General features: G+C 41.9%; 1 long non-coding RNA gene and 1 pseudogene across 1 annotated transcript in view; one reads left to right on the top strand and one right to left on the bottom strand.

Moving 5' to 3' along the window:
* LOC140639367 (uncharacterized) overlaps nt 1–21,790 on the top strand; it is a 36,438-nt gene extending 14,648 nt beyond the window's left edge. The window contains exons 2-3 of the long non-coding RNA XR_012036103.1: nt 21,342–21,526; nt 21,697–21,790. This is a non-coding gene — a long non-coding RNA (uncharacterized lncRNA). The remainder of the gene's footprint in view (nt 1–21,341; nt 21,527–21,696) is intronic.
* LOC140639366 (ADP-ribosylation factor 1-like) lies at nt 8,005–13,369 on the bottom strand (annotated as a pseudogene).
* Nucleotides 21,791–25,632: the final 3,842 nt, after the last annotated feature.

Here is a 25,632-nt window from a genome sequence, read left to right as displayed (position 1 = left end):
TGATTTGTCCACACGACTGATGAGAAGGAATGATTATATCAACTCAGAAGCATCTGTTGTCCCCCTTTACCCACCAAATTAAACCTCTTGGGTAACAATGCCGGCCAAGTCAAATGCTCTATCACTGAGCTATCCTCCACCCGCACCCCCCACCGCCCCTGCATTGCCAGTTCAGATCTGACCCAACTTCTTTAGACATTGTGAAAAAAAGTTGTTCATTTTGAGGAAGTCAAAACTACTAACCTTGCCCATTCCTGATGTACTTTCTCTCTAACCCTTTGCTGTGGTATGCCTCATTGTAAAGCTCATATAGGTTATAGCAGACTCTAAGCACTGATAATTCAGAAACTCAGTTTATCTGCTTGGTTGAAGCATTTTTTTTTTCAGAAAAGAATTATGAATGATAATGTCAGCTAAATCATTTACAAAATTTTGTCTTTTTCCCTGTCATCTCTTGTTGTTCCAGTGCACCCCATCTCAGAATTAGAATTCAAAGTAAGCCAGACTAATCTTCAGAAGGCTGTTTGACAAATTCAGAATTAGAGCAAAGGAAATTGAATTGCCATAAGTCATATTTCATTCAGACCCATTTCTGACTTCTTACTCTTTTCAGTGAACAGAATCCACCTCCCTGCCAGTAAATTGAAGACCTGGGTTCAAATCCAGGCTCTGCTCTTTATTATAACTGTGGTCATTAAGAAGACATTTAACCTTTTCATGCTCCTGTTTCATGGTCAGTAAAATGGGAGTAATAATATCTTCCATATAATCACAACATTTAAGTGAAGTTTATAGACAAGAATGCTCTGTGTATATTACCTTTTGTTATGTAAAGCTGTCAAGTTGATTTTTTAATTTGAAAACTTGTGAAACCTTTCTGTGCAAGCCACCAATCTGATCGTGCATTTCAAGTTGTCACTTTTTTAGGGAAGGGTGTTGTTGCTTCATAAACTTTAAAGTACACATTAATCTCCTTGGTGGGCCCAGGTTTCTGCATTTCTAGTGATATGGTGCCCAAGTGATATAGATTATGCTGGCTATACTTCAAGGCAAAATTAGATGTTTTTGGCAGGTTTCTATGCAGATACTTCAGAGACCAGGTATTTAAAGATCAGAGTGGGGTGCCTGGGTGGCTCAGTTGGTTAGCATGGAGTCTGCTTAACTATTGTCTCCCCACTATTGTCTCTCTCTCTCTCAAATAAATAAATAAATAAATAAATAAATAAATAAATAAATCTTTTAAAAATTAAAGATCAGCATGACTTCAAAAAACCAAATCCCAAAGTCACTTTGTGTGCTCATTGCAGGTGGCTATTCAGCACTATTGAACTTCCATGTTCTTTCTTCTCCTTTGCTTTTTATGATTTTACTCTCTCTTAATTTTCCTCCCCCATTTCTGACTGCTCCTCCTCAGTCACCCCATGGATTCCCCTTGAATTATCCTTTAATGTTGGTGTCTCCTTGGGTTCCATTATCTGCCTTCTGATCATTTTATTCTCTGTGAATGATCTCAAGAGTTGACTCCTATATGAAATCTCCTTGTCCAGCCTAGGCTGATTAAATGGATCCTTCTCCTATATTCCCATTATATTTTGTAAGTTTTACTTTAGTGCGTGATAGTTTTATTTTACTGCATTATTGTGCAATTATTTTTTTATGGTCTGTGCTCACTTTTCGAGAGCAGAGTGCAGCTTTCCATTGTTGCATCCCTTGTGCCTAGCATAGTGCTCAGATTCTATAAATGTTCAAATAATAAACAAAAGCAAACCTAGACTTTGGGGCAGATGTCAGAAACAGCCATCTGAGCAGGCCAGATGGCAAATGTTAGTATTTGGACACCCTGTGGAAACACAAAGCACACTTAAATTCTGTTGCGTATGCGTATATATGTGTAAATTACCTTTCTGGATAGTCTCAAGATACCAATAGCATCTGGGGAAGACACCTGAGCCATGTTTCCTCTGTAAGTTATTTCTGGGCTCCTTTTTCAGACCTAAGCAGTAGGCTGTCAAAATTGTCAAAAAGAGGAAGTGTGTTTCTTAAGGGCAAAATTATTTGTCATGCCTTCCTTTTGTAATAAAGTGAGCTCCTTCAGAGAAGGAAGGTTGCCGTCTTGCCAAAATTGTGGTTTTTAAGAATAGTTTTACCACACTCAGTCTCCAACACGACTCAGAAGATCAGGTAAATGACTGCCGGCAGGTGAGATGTCATTAGCTCAGATCTCATGTGGATTTGGATTCAATTCAATCCAACACACAACATTCAATAGATACTTCTTTTGCATCAGGCTTGTACTAGGTTAGAGATAGAAAGATAAAAAAAGACATGGCTCCTGCCCTCAGAGAGCTCATAGTCCAGGTGAGGCATTAGATATTTAAATAAATAGGGACACCTCAATGTGATGATTATTTAATAAGTATATACAGAGTACCATGAATCAGAGAGAACAGAATAATTGGAAATACAGAAGAAAATGATATTTTGGTGAAGATTCTTCCTCCCAAAATGCATATTATCTCGTGAACCACACATCAAAAATCATATTGCAAGTATTAACCTACCCCTGTTCATGTACACAAATCAGATTAAGGTTCATGTTTTCAGTGCCTATGATGTGTCTACCATGCCCTCAAGAAGGTTTTGATATGGGTTCCTATGTATAAATAAGATTTAGTAGAGGGATCCCTGGGTGGCGCAGCGGTTTGGCGCCTGCCTTTGGCCCAGGGCGCGATCCTGGAGACCCGGGATCGAATCCCACGTCGGGCTCCCGGTGCATGGAGCCTGCCTGCTTCTCCCTCTGCCTGTGTCTCTGCCTCTCTCTCTCTCTTTCTGATGTGACTATCATAAATAAATAAAAATTAAAAAAAAAGATTTAGTAGAATGAAAATGACAAGGTTATCAGAGATGCAAGCAATGTGTGATGGGGATATGGAGCGAGCAGCTGCATGAAAATCTGCTCACTGGGAGACATGGAAGCCCTTGTAGGGCTTGTACTTGTACTGTATTTTGGATGTTTCAGTCTGCACCTCCCTTTAGTGGCTGTGGGCTCTACACCTATGTTTGTATGGGATTCTGGATCTCTTTGTTGACTTTATAGAATCAAGGGTCTTCGGGGAGATGGCACAATAGTTATGTCATTAAATTTTCCTGGAAGTCTAAAATTGAGAGCAGCTGAATAGTAGCTTTGTTGCTGGGCAGACATAAAGGTGCAGCCGTGTTTGGATTCTGAGAGCAGCGAGGTAAAGCAAAGTAGGAGAGAGGAGGAAGGAGGAAGATGAGTGAGGAAGAGAGAGAAAGAGAGAGAGAGGAGGGAGGGAAGAGGAGAAGGAAAAGAAAAAAGAAAGGGCGGAGGAAGAGGAGAAGCAGAAGGAAAAGGGAAGAAAAGAGGGAAAAGAAAGGTAGGAAGGTAAAGGGAAATGATGGGTAAAAGGGACAAAGGAAACAGATGCACAGAGATGAGTAAGGGAAGCATGTGTTTTTGAAGAGTCATTGGCTGCAGGTTCCTGAATTCCAGTTGAGCTCGTTAAACTGAAAATAAGCCTTTATTATGAGGCGCCAGGCTGCAGGGATATCATGGAATCCAAGGGCAGAAATGTAACTGCATCTCAGGAAGAGATTGGAACCAGAAACTGAAGAGCTGGCAGGCCCTGGCCATTTCTCACTGCATTTTGGCTTTATGATCTTTTTCCATTTGTTGACTGGCCTTCTCTGCTCATTGATCTACCCCTGCAGGTACAAGATGGCCAAGCCATGACTTCCAGTTTTATATCTTCCTTGATCAAGACTGTAGGCCAGACTGAAATAGAATTTAACTTTTAGTCTTACTTCCAAATTCCAATTGCCCCAGAGGGTACCAAGCCTCTTTCTGGTCCAGTACCTGTGGCTTTCGAGTGGGAGCAGGTTATGGGGCTTGTATACAGCTGTGGGGGGACTGCTTCTGTGTGAAGAGGGTAATAGAAATATCGCTTTAACCAAGAAGCCGCCTTCAAAGATTTATGCTCTAGAACAAGAGGCCCACATATCAGGAGAGAGCTGACTTTCCAGCTGCCATTACCATTTCCTTTGTGAAAGCCTTTCCATGATTCTCTCCTTTCTATTCTTCTTTTAAAAGATTTTATTTATTTATTTGAGAGAGAGAGAGTGAGTGTGAGAGAGAGCAAGCACACCAGAGGGAGGAGAGAGAGCACTAGAGGGGGGAGAGAACACTATAGGGGGGAGAGGCAGAGGGAGAGGGAGAAGCAGACTCCCCACTGAGTAGGGAGCCTGTTGGGGGGCTCGATCTCAGGATTCTGGGATCATGACCTGAGCTGAAGGAGACACTTAACCGACTGAACCACTCAGGCACCCCTCCTTTCCATTCTCCTTGAAAGATCCAGAGCCCTTATATGAACCCCACTTTACTTGCTGGCCTGAGTGGGTTTCTATTTCTTGCAAAAGAAGGACCTTAACTAAAATTTCACCAGGCAAAGAAAGGCTGAAAGAGGGCACCCCAAATTCAGGCAAGAGCATTAATAAAAGCATGCACATGAGAAAGTTCACAGTTAATTGGGAAGAGTTCTCTGAATGAACATTGCTGCAGATAGTGTCTGAAGGGATGGCGTGGAAAATGAGGCAGGAGAAGTGGTTTGGAAACTGGTCATTATCAACCTTAGAAATTCTCCTCTTCGTAATTTGGAGTCAGCAGTGGAAGCCTGGTTGGCTTTGATTGCAGAGTAATGGGTCTGCCGAGTGTAGTGTGACTCTGTCTTCTCGCAGAGTGATAAGCACCTTGTCGGTGCCGTAAGTTTGGTGGTGGTTAGGCTGTAATGTCAGAGTTACATGATGGATTAAATTCCCCTTTAACTCCAGTGGAATTGTACCCTGAACACATCACAGAGGCCTCATTTGCTGACACTTTTCCAAAATGTACTGGGCTACTGTGATAGATGCTATTGGTGCCTCATCCAGATGCCCTTTACCCACTTATGCACACATCCTCCAGGTGCTGCATGTGCTGTAGCCAGGGGTTTGCATCTATGGCCTTCTTGGGAGTCACCTCATTTGGAGATACATGGAAGTTCCCACTGCTTGACCCCCATGACCAATGACTGAATGATTTAAGGGGGTATAGCAGGCTGGCCTCTTTGCCTCAAGGTGGAACAATTGTGCTAATGGATAAGGCCAAGCTGTGTGTTACCTGAGACCACATCCTTGCTCAGCATCTTCCCTCTCTCTCTCCTGCTTCCCTTGCTAGCTTGCAGGTTTCTCCTGGAGAGCCTGCCCTCAATAGATCACAGGCTCTTTCTCAAGGAAATCTTCCCTAAGATGGTACCATTTATTTCAATGGACACCAAAGTTACATAGGTTTCTGGGTTTCCCCTCCATGAGCATAGTGGTCAAAGCTCAGATTCTGGGATAAGCCCATCTGCATTCATACCTTGGCCTTGGCACCTAATAGCTTCTGGTCTTGGCAGATTGCTCAGTCTCAGTATCCTAATTTGCAAGATCTAAATGGGATAATAATAGTACTTCGGGTTGGTGGGAGGATTAGATGAGATACTACTTGAGGCGTTTAGTGCAGCACTCACAAGAAGTAAAGAGCTCGTCAGCTACTATTATTATTACTTCTGGTTTTCTTTTTGACAGAGATACTGTGTGTAGTTACACAGGTGGTGTACTACACCGGGAGCCAGATCTAAGGGGTAGATTTATTCATTTATTATTTTTTAAAAGATTTTATTTATTTATTCATGAGAGACACGGAGAGAGAGAGAGAGGCAGAGACACAGGCAGAGGGAGAAGTAGGCTCCATGCAGCAAGCCCGACATGGGACTCGATCCTGGGTCTCCAGGATCACACCTGGGCTGAAGGCGGCGCTAAACCGCTGAGCAACCTGGGCTGCCCGATTTATTCATTTATGATGAGAGTTTTTTTGACATGTGAAAGAATTTGTCTTAGGGAAGGGACACTTTTTCCTAATTCTTACAGAGGTGCTAGCAGCAGACTGGCCTGAGGCAGAGTTCACATTTCTTCTTGTGTTCCCTCTATCAGTTTGAAACTCGGGCCCCTAGGTTAGCCTTGACTATGTGGTTGAACTTGAACAAGGTGGGATAACCCTTCTTTCTTCACCTGTTCTGGGTGCTCAGTGACAAGCAATGGCTGGATTTGCATTAGCCACACAGCTTGGCAATAGCTGCTTCTACTTAGACTGACATCGTCAGGTGACCGCTAGCTGAGTCATCTGTGGCCCTGTGCTCTGACAGTGTAAGGAGTGTGGTGCCCGGGCTACAGAAGAGGCCGTGGGCATACCTATCAGGGGGAATGAGTGACGGGGAAGCCAGGATGGGCAGCCAGCAAGGGTAGGTCTGAATGCCTGACACTCTGTTGTTTATTCACGTTGTGCCCTGGGGTAGAAAAACAGCAGGCAATGACACTGTCATAGTTAGCATGAGGTGATCAATAATACCCGGATGCCTTTCCTGCAGAGACAGATATTCACAGGAAGAAGCTCTTTGCTGTAGAAAGTTCTGCTTCTACCTCCCACCCTTTACCCAAAGTGCTAACCAGGCAGATATGTTCTCACCACTCTGGCCATTGTTTGTCACCTCATTTGAGGGAATGATAGTAGTCCTCTCTTCAAATTCACAGAGTTCACAAGTTCACGTGGCTGGCTGAGTGAATGCCTTATTTTCAGCCAAAATTTGTCATTTTCTAGGAATATGGGAAATTCCAGCTTCCCACCTTGTCACTGGATTCAGTCCCTGAGGCCAGGAGCTGGCAGAAGAGGCTGAATTGCCCCATTTGACAGAAACTGTGGGATGGGGAGAGATTTTTGAGAGGCATTCTGACCACATTTCTATGGCACAAGCTGGTGCAAGCCAGGAAGAGGAAACAAGGTTGTAGGCAGAATGTTGACAGATCTACTTGGCAAATGATTTGTGTGTGGAAAAACACGCCTTTTCTTAAAAGAAACCTGATATGAAGAGTACCATAGAGTGTTACTGGATCTGGAACACAAAGAGAAGCCTTTTTCTTTTGAAGGCCCAGTCACCCCATCCTCTAGTACATGGAGGGCTGTTGGCCTCCTGGATCCCTTCTGGGCAGCCAGCCTTTCCATAGCCCCTCCAGGAAACCAGTAAAATGAACAAATCCTTGGGAAACTACAGCTCAGAGACTTTAGGTCTTGACTTGCAAATTTGAATATGGCTGGGGTCCCATCTTGGATGACATAGGAGATGAGGCTTAACTTCTGAACTGTTGCTTCTAAAGCGGCAGAATCATGGTGAGCTGAGCATTTCTGGGTACCCAGTCAGAGAACTCAGAGTTCTAGTTGTATCAGATACCTCCTCTTATGATCTTGGGTAACCACCTCACACTTGGGTTTCCCAAGTAGGATAGGACAAAATCTTCATCTTTGTTCCCTTATGTGGGGCAGAAGGGGACAGGGTACCTTCCTCCTCATTGCTCCTATGGGAAAGAACATGCAACTTGATCATGTTGGGTGCATCATCAAAGTTGGGTATAAGGCTTCTGGAATGTGCCTGTAGTACCCAAGGCAGGAAGCTGCTCGGTGCCAGGGTATTCAGGATGCCTGGTCCCTCAGTCTGTATCACTTACTTCACATAACTCAGATTCATGCAGCCTCTTGAAAGAAGAAAGTTTATTTTGGCCTTTGGATACAATGCTATGTGACTTATGACACCTCCTAAGTGGCTGCCACATGGAGTGGTCGGTGAAAGCCTAGAAACCCTCTTCTTCCTCATGTTTGCTCACCAACTTGCAAAGTGCAGGAGGGCAAGGGTTACACAAATGGAGCTGGAATTTGGAAAGCTTTGTTCTTCCTTCATATATAAGTCTTTTTATATCAAAGGTTAGGGCAAATAGACTGTCCCTTGGGACAAAAGTCTAGGTTCTGCTGGGGAGAGGGGAAAAGAGTCAAACCTACTTGGAATAAGTTCACTGGGATAGAACTATATTCTACTTTGAGCCAAAACCCTGTGAAATCTCATGGGCCATGAAGTCCAATTAAAACAGAGCTGGGCACAGTGAGAGGCTAACAGGCATGCATAATTGTGAGAACCGGGATTTTAGTGGGGAAAGAAAAAAAAGCCAAGGAGAAGCCAAGGCCAATTATCAGAACTGCTAATTTTTACCAACCTAATCATTAATGAATACCATGTTTCTGAAAAGAATGTTAAGAGAATAATTGTATTTCAAGGGCTTGAAAACTGCTAAACTCTGAAGTTGTACAATTTGTGCAAATTAATATGATAAAAAGAGACAATTAAGGTTTATAATTAACAGATAAATACAAATGATCTGGTGAAGACAATCTAAGTTTCTGCTCTGTCTTATGAAGCAGTGTAATTGATTTTTATAAATGCTAATTTACAGTACATGCTCTGTTAACCGTTAACACGGGCAAGGGACCGTGGACTAAATGGAAGTCAAGGAGGGATGTGAGCCAAGGAGCTCACAGACTACATCTAGCTGAGGAGAAGAAACCGAAAAATATGCCAAATGTTGGAATGTTACTTTGAAAAGGGAAAGACACCACCCAGCAATGATCTTCCCCTCACTGGGGGAAAAAAAGAAAAGAAAGAAAGAAAGAAAGAAAGAAAGAAAGAAAGAAAGAAAGAAAGAAAGAAAGAAAGAAAGAAAGAAAGAAAGAAAAAAAAAAAGTCCCTCGATTGTCTACGTAAATGCAATGAAGTTTTTCTCTCTTGTTCCTACACCTTTGAAAATTTTGAAAATTGGCCAGCTGGATTTTCCTGAAGTTCTGAGGCCCTGAGTGAAATGGTCTGACTCAAAGTATAGGCCACATTGTGTAAATAAAACGCACCTCAGTGGGGAGAAGTTTCCCGGGCAAGGGCCACTGAACTGTCCTGAGAGAGGCCTGCATCACCTCCGCTCATGAGCAGACTATTTGCCATTGGCTGCTGTGGACAGGGAACACCCAAGGTGATTCATATGTGACCTGCAAACCAAATGTCACAGGGGCCCACGTTCCAGATGGTAGGGAGTTTAGGATAGAGGTGCCTCTCAGCAACTCAGACAGAGGTGCTTCAGCATCAGCACGGCAGGGATTTGGTTATAGAAAGCTGGCAAATGAGGCTCCTGAGCCAGTCCAAGGAGGCCAGACAGTCCATAATCAAAATATTCCTTCCTTAATGAGAAAGGAAAGGGATTGCTCTGGATGTCCCTGTCAGACTGTACATCTCCTGAGGACAGGAACTATGTAGATTTGTATTCTTGGTGCCTGCTACAATGTTCTTCCTATGACCTGAAGCTGGAAAAGATTCGTTTTTGATAATGATAACAGAGGCCAGGTAATTCATATTCTTTACAAAAGAAATCCTGAAAATACAACTTTTAATTTTGACACTATGAAATCCTAGAGGTTTTTAACCTAACTCTGATTAACACTCTGCCTCTGAGTTTTCTTTTTTTAAAATTTTTTAAAATTTAATTTATTTATGATATTCACACACAGAGAGAGAGAGGCAGAGACACAGGAGGAGAGAGAAGCAGGCTCCATGCACTGGGAGCCCGACGTGGGATTTGATCCCGAGTCTCTAGGATCGCGCCCTGGGCCAAAGGCAGGGGCTAAACCGCTGCACCACCCAGGGATCCCCTGCCTCTGAGTTTTCAAGCTGAAATCAGCAAGAGAAAAAAAGAAACTGGATAAAAAGAATATCAGAGGATGTCTGGAGAGGAGCATCATTATTCTAAGGCTCAGACTGGTAAACTCAGGAACTGACGATTCAGTTACCGTTCCTCGTAGCCACGCTCCAGTAGCCTGTTTCTGATGTGAGGAGTCTCTCCAAGCATTTCCTGATGTAAACTTCTGGTGGGTGTGACATCACCTTCCATGCTTCCTCAATAGCAATTGTATTTTCAGAACTCATTGTTTTGGTTCCCTTTTCTTTGTCACATTTTGATGAATCATATATGAATTCTGAACTTTAAAATTCCTTAAGTTTATTAAGCAAAAGAAAAGGCAAAACCTACATTCGAGAAGCTAAAACAGAATGTACTTTTATCATTCTAGTCTGCCTTCATATTAAGTAGGAAGTAAATGCATGCTATAGACCAAGACTGTTTGGTAGAAATACAACGTGAGCCACACATGCAATTTAAAATTTTCTAGTAGCCACACTGAAAGAGAAACAGGTGAAAATAATTTTAATAATATTTTATTTAACCTGATATAATCAAAATATAATTTCAACACATGATCAATATAAAGTTATTAATGAGAGACTATATATATTTATAAGAAGTCTATTTTATACTTCTGGTATATCTCAGTTGGCACTAGCCACATTTCAAGAAATCACTCCAAATGTGGTTGATGGTTAATGGATTGTATGATGCAGATAAAGAGAAAGAAAAGAAAAAAAAAGAGAGAAATCACCTTAAATATATCTTCCACAGTTGTATTCATTTTTATTCTAATCATAAATCATACGAGAGTTATGGTGGAGATGAACTTGTAGTTAACTCATTACGTATAATATAAAGTCTAAATGGTACAAAGATGATAAGGCTGAATAAGTATATCTCACCCTTATTAATTTCATTGGATCTACTACTACTAAGCTAAGAAGAAACTTGCTGAGCAGATCCTAAGGAAATCATACGTTCATCTTGAGCCATCACCCAAGGGCTAGATTCAGAATATATAGCCCTATTGATGGTGTGGTGATCATAACCATACTTTTCTACTTTCATAAAGTCTTTTGCGCCAATTGGCTTAGCTAGATGTGGTACAAAATGGTTTCAGTCCATGTATGTGTCAGATACATAAGGGGCAACCCTTCCCTTCCTTTCCCTTCCCTTCCCTTCCCTTCCCTTCCCTTCCCTTCCCTTCCCTTCCCTTCCCTTCCCTTCCCTTCCCTTTGTTTTTTAAGTTGTCTCCATGCCCAGCATCAAGCCCAACACAAGACTTGAACTCACAACACTGAGATCAAGACCTGAGCTGAGATTAAGAGTCTTGTGGTTCACCCATGGTATATGTCTTATGCAGCCACCAGGAGGTGACCTGAATGTCTCAGGGCCTGGGCACTCCACTCATTATACTTGGTTGGATGATTTAGAGCCACAGTGGAAGACAATAGCTCTTAAGAAGAATGAGAATGCTCTTATGGACAGATGCAAAACAACCTTCACTTAAATGAAAAGAGCAAGTGTAGAACAGTGTGTATACTATGTTATCAAATGTGGAAAAGGGAAAAAAATGAATTGGTTTTATATGCACCGACTACCTCTGGAAGGATGGATACCCAGCAATGTTTATTGCCATCAAGGAAGGAGAGAGGAGCTGAAAGACAAAGGGAAGGGGAAGAATTTTCCCCTTTAATATTGTTCCCTTTAGAATTTTGTGCCATGTTATTTATTATATTTAATACATGTATATTTCTTTTCAAATTTTCGGTACCATGTGAGTATACATAAAAATTAATAATATAGAAATTTTTAAAAAGCAAAATTTGAAACAAACCGTAATAAAAGCCGTGTGCTAGTGAGGGTTACTATGTCTGTCTTGGAGTTGAAAGTGGAGTGTATAACGAAATGATCAACCAGACCCAAAAGCAAAGAGGGAAGTTGCTAACACTGAGGAGAAGTATTTCCTGAATATTCTTTTATTTATTTATTTATTTATTTATTTATTTATAATTTTTTTAATAGTTAAAGAGATTTTATTCTAGTAGCTATAATTGCAGTGCTTGTTTGTCGAAATGGAAACTGAAAAGTATCATACAAAGTATACAAAACAGTTGATCACTAATCGTGTATTGAAAGCAGTAAGAGGTTCCCCGACACCAAATAAACCGGTTCTGAGGACTTCAGAACCGAGGCAAAGTGGAACAGCTCCAGCCTCTTCAGTGTTTATCAAAATACAAAAGAAAACAGTGGAGGTCGTCGTTTCGATGGCAGATCTGACCCTTGCAGGCCGAGGGAGTGAAAGCGCACGTGGACAGGGGCGCCCTGGGCTCGGGGCGAGGCGAGGCGCGGGCAGACGGGCCTGTGCGCCCCCGGGGAGGCCGGGCTCCCTCCGCGGGGTCCGGGGGCGGCGGCGCAGCCCCAGCCCGTCTCCAGGGCGGCCGTGAGGGCACAGGCACAAGCCCAAACGCTAGGGGATGCGGGGGGCCCCGAGACAGAGCGGTCACAGGGACCCTGTCCTGACCACGCAGAACGGACCGCGGCCGGTTCTGGCGCGTCTCACGTTCCCCACGGGAAAGGGCCCGCTGGTGGGCTGGACCCTGGCCGCCCCCGCAGAGCCTGCACTGGGCACGTCTCTCCCTTCTTGTGTTCCGGTGTTCTCCTTTGCTTGTGTTTGTGACCACTTTAAAAATGCGCTGACGGACCCCTGGGTGGCGCAGCGGTTTGGCGCCTGCCTTTGGCCCAGGGCGCGATCCTGGAGACCCAGGATCGAATCCCACGTCGGGCTCCCGGTGCATGGAGCCTGCTTCTCCCTCTGCCTGTGTCTCTGCCTCTCTCTCTCTCTCAATCTTTCTCTCTGTGACTATCATAAATAAATAAAAAATAAAAAAAATGTTTAAAAAAATGCACTGAGTTTGGGTTAAAAACCAACCACCAAAACGGATCTCAACATAGACCGAACGCCCAGAGGAGGCCCCGCGTGCCTAAATCCCTTCTCAGTATTGAACCGCAACCGGGAACTGCCTCGTTGGGAACACAAACTATTTACATTAAATAAAAACCCGGCTGCGGGCTGCGGCTGCACCTTGACAGCGCGGCGAAGCACACTGCGCAGGCCATGGGGCCAGCTTCTGGCACTCGCACCACAGGAGGGTAAAGCAGGGTGGAAGGAGGGAGCGAGGGGAAGGGGCGCTCACTTCTGGCTCCCGAGCTGGTTGGACAGAGCCCATCCCCGCTGGTGGCACAGGTGGCCTGAATGTGCCAGTTCCTGTGGCCCAGGAAGTGCAGCCCCAGCGCCTCCATGATCTCAGCCACGTTCGTGGCATTCGGGAGGCCCTGCTTGGTGGCCAACACCACCAGCAGGACGGCATCCCTGAGCTCATCCTCCACCAGCACCCTCATGGGCTCCTCACCCGCCTCGTTCACACGCTCTTGGTTGCTGCTGTCAACCACAAAGATGAGGCCTTGTGTATTCTGGAAGTAGTGGTGCCACAGAGGCCAGATCTTGTCCTGGCCGCTAATGTCCCACACGGTGAAGCTGATGTTCTTGTGCTCCACGGTCTCCACGTTGAAGCCTATGGTGGGAATGGTGGTCACGATCTCACCCAGCTTTACTTTGTACAGGATAGTGGTCTTCCCTGCAACATCCAGGCCCACCAAGACAATGCCCATTTCTTTTTTTGCCAAAAAGGCCCTTGAAGAGGTTCATGAAGATATTTCCCATGCTGTAGACTGGTGGGAGCAACACTGGCCAGAGAAACCCTCAGCAGCCGAGGTGAGGCTACTACTGCTCCAAGCCAGGCATTGGTTTTGCTCCCAGAATATTCTTTTAAAAAGTAGACCGACAATGATAATTCAACAATCACTTCCTGAGTGCCTAGTTTGTACAAGTCATTGGGCAAACCAACATGTCCGTACCGTTCCCACCTCATAACTCTATTGAGTGGACGCATCTGTAGGGTGAGCGGTGCTACTTTTTACGACGACATTAAAGCCAAACGAGATGTACAGGTAGCTTTATAGTTCCTGAGATGGAAGGAGCTTTAATCTTTAAGTTTAGAGAAGACATTTTCGAGAGTGTTTTTCTCTGATAGAGATGCAAAGAAGCATCTCCCTGGTAAAATATGTGACAACAAAAAGACATAATGTCAACACAGCAGTGCCAGCATTACACATCAAACCTGGTGATAAAATAAATGTTTTTGTAAAATAAATGGGTGTGGATGTTGCATTGCACCTCACTGAGCTGTCATCTCTTGCAAAGTATACAATAGAGCTGAGACTCAAATCTCAGGTCTTTGGGACAATATCACTTCTCTGGAAATCCAATAGAATATATTCTTTCAGTAAAGATGCACCGTAGCTTCCATGTGCTGAGCACTGAGAGAAGCACAGAGGACACACAGAGATAAGCCTAGCAAGGGCCCTGCCCACAAGGAGCTGACCGTGTACCCAGGATGATAAACATGTTCCAGAAAGCAATGGAATTATGGAAGAGAGGGGAGGATGGGTGGTGCTTCAAGAAGTAGTGAGGAGCAGGAGCATCTGGGTGGCTCAATCAGTTGAGAGTCTGCCTGCAGCTCAGGTCCTGATCCTGGGGTCCTGGGATCAAGCCCTGCATGGGGCTCCCTGCTCAGCTGGGAGTCTGTTTCTCTCTCTGCCCCTCCCATGGCATGCACGTGCTCTTTCTAAAAAAAAAAAAAAAAAAAAAAAAAATCTTTTAAAAAAACCCCGAAAAACAAAGTAGTGAAGAGCAGTGTATTGGTTAAGTAGAATTTTTCCTGGGAAAGGAGCATGGGAAAATTACTTCAGGCAAAGTGTCATGTAAAAAAGGTCAGAGACATGAAGTGCCAGGCCTGTGTGAGGAAAGGGGGCTCTAGCTTGTCCTCGATGTCCGGGGTGCTGGACAGCAGAGAAACGTGAGGCTGTGGCAGTGAGGGGTCTTGGTCTTGTGAGGGGTCACAATGCTGCTGAAGGGTTTGGACTGCTTCTCTAAGCAAAGGAGAGCTAGGGAGGATATAAAGGGCAGAAGTCAGCAGCGTGGTGTGGAGGCATACAGAGGCGGGAGGTGGAGCCTGGGATCCAGATGGAGCCCCAAGGAGGTGGTGCCAGAGGCCAGAGGAATATGAGGAGGGAGGGGATCCAACAGGTTTTGGAGCAGGGGCTTTGGAGACTGACGACTGATTGGATGCAAGGGCCAAGGGAAATGACGAGCCACAGTCCGGCAGACTTTAGGGTAAGCCACAAGTCCAATTACATGATCTTTTGCTAAAATTGCACTTTTTTTTTTTTCAGCTAACACAGAATGAATTAATAATGACCTTAAAAATCCTTATTATAAAAGAGCTGTTGGGGCTCCTATGTGGCTCAAGGGTTGAGCATCTGCCTTTGGCTCAGGTCGCAATCTCGGAGTCCTGGAATCCAGTCCCACATTGGGCTTCCCATGGGGAGCCTGCTTCTCCCTCTGCCTATGTCTCTGCCTCTCTGTGTGTGTGTCTCTCATGAATGAATGGATAGAATCTTTAAAAATAATGAAAGAGCTGTACTTTACTTAATTTTGAAGTGTTTTTAGAATTGCTTAGTTTGACACAGTATTGAAAATCGTTTGATCCATAACTTCCTTTGAAACAAATAACATGGCTTGTTTAAATGTCCACCCAAATCTCAGCTAGAGGCTCTCACAAATGTTAGTGACTTCCCAAATGTCACTACTAACAGGTACATCCTGAGAGGTGATGGGTTGGATGGTCACAGCTCGAGGCCAGGGGGTTCTAAGTTTGTTTGGTCTGGATCAGAACTGTGCCAACAATTGGAGGAAGCCACATCTTTCTGTAAAGCATCCTGTGTTCTCTGAAGTGATTTTACCATGTGACGGGCAATGTCAGGTAATTTTGGAAAAGAAAGTTCAAAAGTTGGGCAGGTAAAGCTTTGGATTGAAAGCCTAAGAAATTTTTCTTCGTGAGAAATAGGAGAGATTTAATTAGGTTCCATGAAATCTCTGTGACTGAGACTAATGCTGTGACCTAAAAACCTTATCAATTTTACCACTGGATTAAATCACACCTTTATGGAGTACGTGCTGGAAGGAGGGTGAGCAAAGGTTCACGTGCATTATAAAAGCCTCTCAACAATGGGTAGTTCTATAGATCCACTGGAAGCCTTTAAGTTTTGCAACCAACTATTTTATATTTAAAAGTTGTTAGATTATTTTAGGCAGCATGAACTGGTTTTCACTTAATTGCTGTCCCTCTGGGGATCTATGCCAGGGTACCACTCTCTACTAGCCACACAGAGAATGACCCAATTGTGCTTTTAGTTTCCTCTAAATACAATCTATTGATTTTCTTTCTCGCACAGTAAGCAGGGTGATCTTGGTTATTCCAAAGCAATTAGGTGGAGTATTTGGTTGGACTCTTCTTCAACCTTGAAGGATTCTATTTACTCTCCTCCATTACAGCCTTAAAGCTTTAGTCCCTTATAGCCAAGAGTTGCTTTTCTGCGCCAATAAGCAAAAGTATTACAATATTAATAACCCTCAGCCACGGGTTTAGCTTCCTCACCTTCTTCCCATGCTTGGATGATTTCCTCCACATTTGAAGCAATCAATAGTGGCCTGAAATTCATTCAGACTCTCACACACTCCATGAGGTTTCCAAAATAAGCCAGTGGCAAGCATTTAATTAGTTCATTTTGTTTCTGCCAGGGCAGAGATGCAGGCCTGAGCCTCCAAGAACTGGTATACAATATAGCTGTTACTGCAACCTTCATGCCTCAGCAGCAAATAGGAATGGGATTCAGAAGACTAATGATCCTGCCTCTTACCGCCCGCTCTGTGGCTTTTGACATGTTTCTTTGACAATCTGAACCCCTGTTTTCTTTTGGGTAAAGACAGTAGGGTGCCACTAGTTTTCCAGGTGGTTTCTGCCAGCGGTAGAGGCTAGTCACCATGCTGGTGCTGAGGATAAAAGATACCTCAGAGACAGTGAAATGGGGAAAGGGGAAGACAAGCCTTGAGACGAGTACTTCCGCCTGCTGGGGAAGGGCTCTGCTGGCCATGAGTGGACGGTGCAGTTGGGGGTGTCTGCAGAGCAGTCCCTAGGCCCACACTAGGTGGAAGACACAAGGGCTGCAAAGATTTCTTTTCTCCCCAGGCCCAGTCAACAGTATTTGTTTCCATACCCTGCAAAGCCTCTGGAAAAAAAGAGTGTCTCTTAGAATGTTTATGTCAGACTATTTGCTGATAGTTATCAGCAGTTGTGAAGTCACCACATTTCCGTCAAGATGAGCCAAATAATGAATCTCTTTTTTTTTTTTTTTTTTTTGTATATTTATTTATATGATAGTCACACAGAGAGAGAGAGAGAGGCAGAGACACAGGCAGAGGGAGAAGCAGGCTCCATGCACCGGGAGCCCGACGTGGGATTCGATCCCGGGTCTCCAGGATCGCGCCCTGGGCCAGAGGCAGGCGCCAAACCACTGCGCCACCCAGGGATCCCCCAAATAATGAATCTCATGTACACATGGGACAAGGCTGCCATAAGTTCCAGGTGGATGGGAAAGCTGATAGTAGGTGGCCCCAGCAGGCCTCCAGCTATGGACAGTCAGGAAAACCCAGGAGGGTATTCACAGGCTGACAGTGAGAAGAATTCCTGTTTGTGTGTGTGTGTGTGTGTGTGTGTGTGTGTGTGTGTGTGCATGTGCATGTGTTGGTTTATAAGGGCTCAAGAGCTGCGAGCCTGGGGAGATACCCCACCACATTTGCAATTTCTCTTGCATGGGACTTGAAGCTATGTTTCTGCTGGGGAATAGCACCACACAGGCAATGGGGCTCTGTTCCCACATCTAGTCCCACCTCCTCACCTTCTTATTGGTTCATTTAGGCTTTACCTTGATCCAGAAGAGTGAAGGCCACTACATAAATGTACACAGGATAAAAGAAAATGTAAAATAATGGGTTCTGCTGAAGTGTGTCTACATGCTGACCCTCCAAGAGTGTTTCTGCTTTTTGATTTAGCAATAATATTCTTGGAAATCTCAAGGATAATAATTGAAGTCTGGCTTGAAGGTTTATCTTTGTTATTCATATACTTGTAATTTCTTCTCTCTCCTTATTTTTTAAATTAAATATCTTAATAGAAGAGTGTAAAAAATGTGTATGTACTGTTGAAAGAATAGTAACAATGAAGGCAACAGGTTTATCTGCTGCTCAGGTTAAGATACACAGCACTGACAGGGTTTCGGAAGCACCCATTAGGGCTCTTCTAGAGCAATTTTACCATTTAAAAGTATATCCCTAAATAATGTATATTTTGTTTTGCTTTTTTGAATTCTGTGATTGGCCTCTTACTCTAAATATTATGTCATTGAGGGCAGTTCAGTCAGTTAAGTGTGCAACTCTTGGTTTCGGTTCTGGTCATGATCTCAGGGTCATGAGATTGAGCCCAGCTTCGGGGCCCTCCACTCAGTGAGGAGTCAGCCTTCCCTCTTTTTCACCCTCTACCCCTGCCCCAGCTTGTGCATGCTCTCTCTCACTCTCTGTCTCTCAAATAAATAAATACATCTATAGAAAATATTTTTATTGAGATTTTAATATATTGGTGCATATAACCAAATTTCATTTATTTTCTCTGTTCTGTAGTATTCCAGTATTTGAGTATGTTGCTGTTTATTCATCCAGGCTACTACTAATAGATATTTGGGTCGTTTCCAGTTTTTGCTTTTATAAGCAATGCAACTATTAATATTATTGTGCATGTACAATATTATACGTGTAGAAGAGAGTGAGATTCTTGGCATGTAGGACACATGGTCAGCTTTACTAGTTGAGAAGAGACAAGTGTGATTATCTGATAAATGCCCCTGGAGGTTCAGGTTGCTCAGCACCAGGAAGGCTGGAATGAGGAGCTCCCCCTTAACTCAGAAGGAGCTGTGCTCCCACTCAATTTCTCACAAGGTTATGGGATGTTAGCCGCGGTATTGCCAGACAATTCTCTGGATAGCTGGCATCCAAAATTCGGATTACTTGACACGAATCAAATCCCATCCATACCCGCCATTCTACCCATTAGCAAGGCCATTCTCCTGGGGTCCTGCCTCTGGAGCAGAGCTCTCTGGCTCACCTAGCAGCGCCCTGGCCCTTCACACTTTCTGGGAGACTGAACTAACCGTGAACTATCTATGTTTTGCTGACCTTCTGCATTAACTCTTCCCAACAAAAGCAATTCTGTCCCTATACAAAATGACGTTGTCGTGTTTGACTTCACCCCCTTTCCATGCTGGATAATGTCAAACTGTTTTCCAAAGTGACTGCTCCAATCTCCTCAGTGGCAGTGGGCAAGGCATCCTTTTGCTCCTCATCATTGGTGAGGACCAATGCATGGTATTTGAAATGTTTATTTTTATTTTTTTAAATTTTATTTATTTATTCATGATAGACATAGAAAGAGAGAGAGAGGGGCAGAAACCCAGGCAGAGGGAGAGGCAGGCACTAAACCACTGAGCCACCCAGGCAGGGATCCCCATTTGAAATGTTTAAACTCTTTTACATTTTTGTCAATCTTGTGGCTGTGGTTTAATGTGTATTTCCTTGATCACTAACGAAACTGGGCATCCTTTCATATATTTATTGGTCATCCAGGTTTTCTCTTGTGAAGGTACCTGTTCAAAGCTCTTTTCTGAGTTGTTTACCTTTTAAAAAATTGATTCATATGAGTTATTTATATATTCTGGTTGTGAGTCCTTTGTGGCTTATATGAATTAACAATATTTTCTCCAATCTTGTGATGTCTTTTCTCCTTTTTTATGGAATACTTTTGTAAACAGAAGTTCTTAATTTTGATGCTGTCAAATTTATTGAGCTTTTGTTTTATGGTTTGTGTTTTTAGTCTTATTTACAAATAAGACCTTTTCCATCCATGGGTAATTAAGATGTTCTCCTAAATTTTCACCTAAAAGTTTTAGATTTTACCCTTTGCTTTTGGGACTAAGATGTTCTCCTAAATTTTCACCTAAAAGTTTTAGATTTTACCCTTTGCTTTTGGGACTTTCATCCTGGACTTTGTGTGTGGTTGAAGTCCAATTTTACATTTTTCCATTTGGATAATTGTCCTACACCATCTACCAAAAAAGCCCATTTTTTTCCTTAATTTATAGGACCAACTCTGTCAAATATCAAACATCCATACATGTATGGGATCATTTTTGGATTCATTATTTTATTTCATCCATCCACTTATCTATTCTTGCACAGATATTATACTGTTCCAAAGTCTATAGTTTTTAAAAAGTCTTAATATCTGGTAGAACAAGTTACCTTACCATGTTCTTTGTTAATAGGATTTTATCTCTTTTTGGCTTGGGCACTTCCATATAAATTTTAGAATTAGCTTGTGAAGCTTCACAAACAAATAAGCAAAACATTGGGATTTTGACTGCTATGATATCTACTTGGGAAAAACTGACATCTTTAAATTATTGAGTTTTTCAATCCATGAACTTAATATATTTCTATTTTCATTTAGTTTTTTTAAAAATGTTTTTTTACTAAGATTTATAATTTTTTCCATAAATATCTATTTAAAACGCTGTTGAGAGGATTCCTGGGTGGTTCAGTGGTTGAGCGTCTGTCTGCCTTTGGCTCAGGGCATGATCCCAAGGTCAGGGATCAAGTCCTACATTGGGCTCCTTGCAGGAAGCCTGCTTCTCCCTCTGCCTATGTCTCTGCCTCTCTGTGTGTGTCTCTCATGAATAAATAAATAAGAAATCTTAAAAAAAAAACAACAAACCCAAACCCCCACAAAAACAAAAAAATAAAATAAAATGCTATTGAGAATGATCTTTCTCTTTTTTCTTTTTTTGTGCTTCTGCTTTTTTTTTCTTTTTCAAGTTTTTATTTAAATTTCAGTTAACAAAAAAAAAATAAATTTCAGTTAACATACAGTGCAAGAGAATGGTATCTCTTAAAATTTTTACTCTTATTTGTTTTTATTCTTATTTCTTGATATGTAGAATGCATTTGATTTTTGCTTCCTGATTCTTATTAATTCTGGTAATTTACCTGTCGAATTTTTATGTTCTACATATGCAGTCATATCATCACTAAATATTGATTGTTTTATTTCTTCTTTATCTTTCCTTTCTCTGTTGGCTAGGCACAGTAGAGTGTTGAATACAAAGGGAGATAATGGGAACCCTTGTCATGTTCCTGATCTCAAAGGGAATGTTTTCAGTGTTTCACTGTTAATATGTTGTTTGTTGTAGGCTTATCTTTAAAAACTTTTTATTAATAGAAGGGAAGAAACTTCCCTTTGATTCCAAGTTCATTAAAATTTTTTTACTATGAATGGAAGCTATATTTTATTAAAAGCTTTTTTCCCTGCATGAATTCAGGTGGTTATATTGTTTTTCTCATTTAATTTGTTAATATGAATTTTATTATTCACATATTTCTAATGATAAAGTATCTTTATATTCCTGAGATAAATCCAATCTGATTACATTTTTTGTATGTTGTTTAAATGAGTTTGTTAATGTTTTTAATATATTTTTTGTTTGTTTTTAATATTTTTATACCTATGTTCATGAGTAACACTGGCTTGTAATGTTCCTTTCCTTACTGCTCTTGATAGGTGTTGATATCAGGCACAGGTAATTTACTTTTTTTTTTAAAGATTTTATTTTTATTATTTATTTGACAGAGACAGAGAGAAAAAGAGAGCACAAGCAGAGGGAACAGCAGGCAGTGGGAGAAGCAGGCTCCCAGATGAACAGGGAGCCTAATGTGGGACTTGATCCCAGGACCCTGGGATTATGACCTGAGCCGAACTTGGGCAGATGCTAAACCGACTGAGCCACCCAGGTGCCCATGGCACACATGATTTTTGTAAGTGGATAAGGATAATGAGACAAAGAAAAAATGTAAATAATAAATAAAAGATAAAAATTAGAATTTAGGTTGTGATGCAAAATTTATGCCATGAGATCTCTTGCATGGCTAGGAATTTGGCTCTGAAATTCCTAGCAATAAATGCAAATTAATTTTGCGATTCACAGAAATCAATGAGACAAAACCACACTGGCTGTTCAGGAGCAGAACAGATTTTCCAAGAGGCAGTAAGGATGGTGGTTTGGAGACTATTCCTTGGAGGTAGGCTATCTGAGTTCCAACACTGTCTTTATAACTTACTAGCTACGTAATTTGGACAAGTAACTTAATTGCTTTATGTTTCAGTTTTCTCACCTGTAAAACAAATGATAATTATGTTATCTATTCACAGAAGTGTCTCACACATTAAATGAGTTAATACACAGAGAGTACTTTGAAACTTCATCAGTTTTTGGCAGCACTCAATGAACATTAATGTTTTGTTAACATTTCTGATACTGAGTCCAGAAAGAAAATTTCTCCTTGAATTCCTTTTGAGAGGACATCTTTTAATAAAAAGGACAATGAGGGGCCTCTGGGTGGCTCAGTTAGTTAAGCAGCTGATCTCAAGGTCCTGGGATTGAGTCCCACATTAGGCTCCCTGCTCTACGGGGAGCCTTCTTCTCCCTCTTCCTCTGGCCCTTCTCACCACTGGTGTGTTCTCTCTCTCTCTGTCTCTCGTGTGTTCTTTTTTAGATAGATAGATAGATAGATAGATAGATAGATAATTAAATAAATAAGACAATGATCCTAACAGAATCCTTATAGGATTATTATTACTATTTTTATTATTTAATCATTTTGAGGAGTTTGATATCCTTCAGGCAAACTTTCATAAGTAATTTTTTCCAGTTGAATTTCTGATACATTTTGAGAACAGTGAGTGTGAGGTGATACTCTATGGGTAGTGCATGGAATAGAGCCATATAGTTACATATTTTTGAAACTAGAGGAGTGTAAATAGAAGACCATTTTGCCTCCCATATGGGCCAAGAAGTACTTAATGAGGACATGACCAAGCATCTTTCCTTGAGTAGTTTTGGGTATGGAGCAGTGCACAGTCAAAAGGGTGGTCAATAGCCCAGGGGCTGCACTAATTTTAGTTAGGGAAAAAATTAAATTAGCTGTTACAAAGTATCATCTCAGCAATAAATTGGTAATTAAGAAATGTCTATATATAGTTACCTAAATGAGTTAACTTACATACTGAATAATTGACTATACTGCATTCCAGTCAAATAACAATAATCACTACTAATGTTTACATAGAGTTTACTATCTGCCATCCTGTTCTAATTACTTCACATAAACTAACATATTTAACCTTCAGAACAATCACACAAAGTACTATTATCATCTTCATCTTATAGATGAGTCATGTAACTAGTAAGTGACAGAGGTAGTATCGAAACCCAGATAAATTGGCTCCTGAATCCAAATGTAAGTGAGATGCCTACCCAAAATGATGAGAATATTTATTTATTCTCAATATTTAAGAATATTGACTTGCAGGTAGCCCTTCTTTGTGAGAGCTATTTTATTTTATTTTATTTTATTTTATTTTATTTTATTTTATGGCAGCAATTTTATAGCAGGCCACTATATCCCAAATGATTGAAGGGATAGGATCTGTGTGTGAGAGTGTTTTTCCTTCTCTATCCCATAATGAGGCACATATCCAGCCCAGCCAAGAATGATATACGTGTACAGCACCTGGGAAGCTCAGTTAGGCGTCTGACTCTTGATTTTGGCTTAGGTCGTGATCTCAGGGTGGGGAGATTGAGCCCTTGTTGGGCTCTGTGCTGGGCATGGAGCCTGCTTGGGATTCTGTCTTTCCCTCTCCTTCTGCCCCTCCTCTCTCTCCCACTCAAAAAAAAAAAAAAAAAAAAAAAGAAGAACAGAATAGTATACATGTACATATACATGTATACAAGTAGAAAACAAAATAAAAACAAATAGAAAACAGTAAAACATCTTTCATACATACAGTTTCCACCTGCTCAGTTATAGGTCCTAGCTCCAACAGTGGACTAAGGAGCAGGTTCTCAGTAAGCATCAGTGATGTGGGTCAACAGTATATTGACCTTGTGATCTCTATGTACAATCATCTACTTCTGAAATATAAAGGAGAAATCTAAAGAGAACACACACAATCTTGTGTAATTCTGAAGATATTTATTTACAAGTTAATATAGAGTTTTCAAAGATTTTTTTAAATAACTATGCCTAAAGGCCACCTCTCCTGAATAAAATATTGGTTTGCTGCACCTAAACTTGCAATTTATTGAGAAGGAACCAGGCATGCTGCTATCTGTAGAGTCCTTTCCTGTGGTCATAACCTGATGTTCTCTTTAGCTGTGTCCCTTTCAGCACACAAGTTCTCTGTGACATTGGCTTTGGACACTGCAGAAGCATCACATTTAGTTGCAGCTAACAGGAAGTGATAGTGGTGTGATTGGGTATGAGTGGAAGTTGGAGAGCAGTGGAAAGCCTGGGGGCATTTCTTGCTTCTCTGTTTCTTGGCAGTTAGGGGTAGGTTAGTCCTGCTGCGAAGTGAGACCACTCCAGTGGTCACTGCCTATGTGGGTTTTCAGGGTTTCAGCAGTGATTTTTTTATGGTCAAGAAAATGGACTCCTCCTCAATCTTGAGACATTATACTTAGAGGACACCACCACCTTTGGGTGATTACTTTTGGGGACTTCCCTTGCTAACACTCTGATACTAACGTAAGAATAGTAAAGTTGCCCTTTAAAAAACTGTGATGGAATCCACAATGGTTTTAGCTGAGTGATAGAATAATTGTGGAGTTAAAAAAGATATACATATGTATATGTATATGTTGGCAAATTGAGCTCCAATAAAAAAATATACAAAAAAAAAAAAAAAGAATAAGGGGGAGGGGCAGAATTTCCGGCAGACTTTGTGCAGCACCAGTTGGGGGCTCGATCTCACGGCTTCCAGATCATGACTTGAGTAGAAATCAAGTTGGTCGCCTCACTGACTGAGCCACCCGGGAGCCCCAACAATGCAGCTTTTCCAAAGAGAACCAACATCGTTAACCCAACTGGCTCAGCTGGTGAAGCCGGAGACTCTTGACTGAACAGCAGGTGGAAGGTTAGGTCATGAGGCAACTGCTGGACGTTCAGCCGCTGGAGCGAGTCTCACCTCCCGTGGCAGTAACAACGAGAGTGATGATTTCAATGGAGATGATCTACTTTTCAGCTATAAGAACTTTTTGCTCTTCTAGGAAGTTAAGTGTTGTATCATGTGTACTTTAATATCATGTTTTACTTGATGGGATGAGCACTGGGTGTTATATGTTGGCAAATCGAACTTAAAAAAAAGTTGTATCTTATTTGAAAAAAGAAAAAAATAAAGATTTACAAGCAGAACCTGACAGATACTTCCAAGTAGTTCTTTAACAGTTGTAAGGACAGGAAGTCTCCTTGGATACTTTATTTGGTCAGATTTCTTTTTTTTTTTTTTAAGGTTTTATTTATTCACAAGAGACACACACAGAGAGAGAGAGAGAGAGAGAGAGAGAGAGAGGCAGAGAAAAAGGCAGAGGGAGAAGCAGGCTCCATGCAGGGAGCCCGATGTGGGACTCGATCCCGGACCTGGGATCATGTCTTGAGCTGAAAGCAGATGCTCAACTGCTGAGCCACCCAGGCGCCCTGGTCAGGTTTCTTTATACAAACCAACTGTTCAATACAAGGAGCACTACCTAGATACAGCAAGAAAGGAGCCCGAAATCTACAGTCACTTGGGTTTTTAGAGAAAGGAAAACAAGCTCAGCAGTTGATCCAAACTGGGATTTCAAAGACCCCATTCATCAAGTTCATTGCTGTGATAAGAATGTTCAAGAATCTGCATTCATTTCCACATCTAATGGTCAATCTCTGATCTTATCATATAGGTTAATCATAAAGCATTTTTTAATGTGATAAGATGTTTTAATAATGTTTAAATTTTGAAGACTCCCAGGTTCCAGCCATATGAGCAGTAGAGCTCAAAAGTAGCTTAGAGGTAAGAAGAAAGAATATCTCACTCATTTTGAACATTA

The sequence above is a fragment of the Canis lupus genome, chromosome 9, assembly GCF_048164855.1.
Source record: "Canis lupus baileyi chromosome 9, mCanLup2.hap1, whole genome shotgun sequence".
Classification (NCBI taxonomy): Eukaryota; Metazoa; Chordata; class Mammalia; order Carnivora; family Canidae; genus Canis; species Canis lupus.
The sequence above is the reverse complement of the archived record's forward strand: the minus strand, read 5'-3'. Positions and strand labels throughout refer to the sequence as shown.